Source organism: Camelina sativa, chromosome 16 (assembly GCF_030686135.1).
Source record: "Camelina sativa cultivar CO46 ecotype springtype chromosome 16, ASM3068613v1".
In the NCBI taxonomy this organism is placed as follows: Eukaryota; Viridiplantae; Streptophyta; class Magnoliopsida; order Brassicales; family Brassicaceae; genus Camelina; species Camelina sativa.
The window spans coordinates 15,384,671-15,387,407 of record NC_141895.1 but is presented as its reverse complement, the minus strand read 5'-3'; the positions used below and the strand labels follow the sequence as shown (position 1 = coordinate 15,387,407).

The 2,737-nt window shown below is 42.4% G+C and overlaps 1 non-coding gene across 1 annotated transcript; it reads left to right on the top strand.

Moving 5' to 3' along the window:
• The first annotated feature begins 2,392 nt into the window (after window positions 1-2,392).
• LOC147925551 (small nucleolar RNA R71) lies at window positions 2,393-2,499 on the top strand. Its single transcript, XR_015585533.1, has one exon. It is a non-coding gene; the product is annotated as a small nucleolar RNA R71 (small nucleolar RNA).
• Window positions 2,500-2,737: the final 238 nt, after the last annotated feature.

Here is a 2,737-nt window from a genome sequence, read left to right as displayed (position 1 = left end):
GTCCATTGGTTAATCTGGGAGTTTGGGGAGAGAGAAGAAGTTTGGAAAACAAAGAGTTTTAGGGTTTAGAGAGAACTTATGTAGTTGTGAAGTTATGGAGTTGAGGCTCCTTAAATAGGGGAGGTTGGCTACTTGGGCTTCATCGAGATTGGACTAGGGTTTGTGGAATTCAGACTCCACTCGCCACCCGAGTGGAAACACGATTTGGCGCGTCGTGTACTGATTCGAGTAGAGCTTCGGGTTCCCCAAAATCTCCATTTTTTTTATTTCAAAACTTATAAAAAACATAAAAATATTGTAAAATCCAAACTAAACAAAACAAAATAAATAAATTAAAATTAAAATAGAGTAAAAGATACCTTTGGGACTTCCTCCCAAGTGAGTTTGTTTTAAGTCACTAAGCTTGACTGTTCATGCTCTTCAAGCAATAAATTTGGGAGGGAGAGGTTCTGAAATCCTCTCTACTGAAACAGACTGATTCAACCGATTTTCCTTGTCTTGTCCTGGTTCCACAGCAAGTGTAGTATGAACTCCTTGGCGATGCTTGATTTTTCTTGGTTTTGTCTGAGTGGAGAAAACCTGACCATCAATGTTTGGCCTTTTTATTTCTTTCTTGATGTCAAATTCCATTTTGAAATGCTCTCCATGCTCAATGCTGATCCGTCCCTTTTTTACATCTATCACTGCACCTATTGTTGCCAAGAATGGTCTTCCTAGGATAAGTGGATCTTCTGGTTCCTTATCCATGTCAAGGATCATGAAATCGGTAGGGATATCCACTCTTCCGATCCTGAGAGGCAAGTTTTCCAAGATACCAACTAGGTGCTTGATTTTCCTATCAGCTAGGACCAAATACAGGCTGCTTCGTTTAAAACTACTGAAACCCATCTTGTTGGCAACTGAAAGTGGCATGATGTTGACCGAAGCTCCCAAATCGTACAAGCAGTTGTTGAAGATCCGAAGGCCTATTGAACATGGCAAAGTAAAAGAGTCGGGATCCTCCAATTTCTCATTGATTCGCAGTTCAGGATCTAAACACACTCCACTCCTCAGAATCGCATTTCCAATCTCCTTAATAGCTTCCTTTACTTTGATCTCCAACTGAGCTGTCTCCTTAATGATTTTCTCTCGAAGAACGTGTGGGGGCAAGAGTTTAGGAGGTGGGGCTTTTCGCTTGGACATACGCTCTGCAAGCGCCTCTAATTGGATATCAAGAGCTACTCTGAATCTTTCCTCTAATTCCCCTTCTTCAGCTTCAGGAACTTGTGATTGATTCGTCATTTGAACGTCTACCCGATGGATTGTCTGATCACCATTGTTGGGTATGTCATCGGGTTCAGCCTCGAGTGGTGCATCTGTTAGCGATTCTAAAACCAGTTTTCTATCATCAACTCGATCAGTCACCCCGAGTGAAGGATCGGGTTCATACTCGGATACATAATATTGGTGCTCATACATCCTACTGTGATCTATATCCTCCCCATCTTGAACATCACTGTCCTCAGTGAGGTAATCATCAATATCTTCAAGAAAGATGGCCTGGGCAGTTGCATAGTCTTTTGGGTTCTGTATAGCTTTACCTGGAAGCTGGCCGAGTTTTGGAGTTGGTTGGACGTTGTGTTGGACTTCTAGGTATCTCAACTTAGTATTGAGAGAATCATACTTAGCATTCAGGTTGTTGTATCCAGAATCGATCTTGTTGCTCATATCTGTGAATCGTTTGGCGTTGTCCATTGATGTTGATGCTTGACTTTGTACCATCTGCTGAATTAATCCACGTAGGTCAGCCTATTGTGATTGGTTCTGTGATCCTTGTTGTTGTGGGAATCTAGGTGGTGCAATTGGTTGGTGATAATTGCCAGGGTACTGCTACTTTGGAGCATAGTCTTGATTGTATTGGACAAAAGGCTTTTGCGGTCCTTGGTTCCCTTGGAATGCGGAGGGGTATATTTGGTCTTGAGGATTTGCAACGTTCGGGTTACGGTATGAGAGATTCGGGTTTGATTTGTAGTTTTTGTACCCTTTATTGTAACCGCCTTGATTGTTGATGTAGTTCAAATCTTTTAGCTGAGCATTCTCCCCATCTTGTTGTTGAAACTGGTCTTCCTCTGAGATGGAATGGACATGTTGCTGCTGGTTGAGGAGTTTTCCCAATTTGTCATTGAGGGCTTTCATGTCTCTCTTGTACTTGGCATCATCCTCGCTGGAATATCGTATTGTGCGATCATACTCCTCATTATAGTGCCCATCAGATTGGGCTAAGTTCTCCTATAGATCCCAACCTTCATCATAATCTTTGTTGAGGAAATTTCCATTACTAGCGGTGTCCAGCAACATCTTTATCTTAGGGACTACAGCGCGGTAAAGTGTACTTAGCAACAAAGCATTGCTGAATCCATGATGCGGGCATCGGCTTGTGTATCCCTTGAAATGTTCCCTAGCTTCACTGAACGTCTCATTGCTTTTCTGAACAAAGCTGGAGATGTCATTTCGCAGCCTTGTACTTCTGGAGTTGGAGAAGAATTTGGCAAGGAATGCCTTTTTGCATGTTTCCAATGTGGTAATAGACTCCTTGGGAAGTGATTTCTCCCAAATATGTGCCTTGTCACCCAAAGAAAATGGGAACAGCCATAGTTTGAATCAATCTTCACTAACTCCATTGATCTTTGTGTGGCTACAGAGCCTATCAAACTCATCTACATGGTCCAATGGGTCCTCCATTGGCAGGCCATGAAAC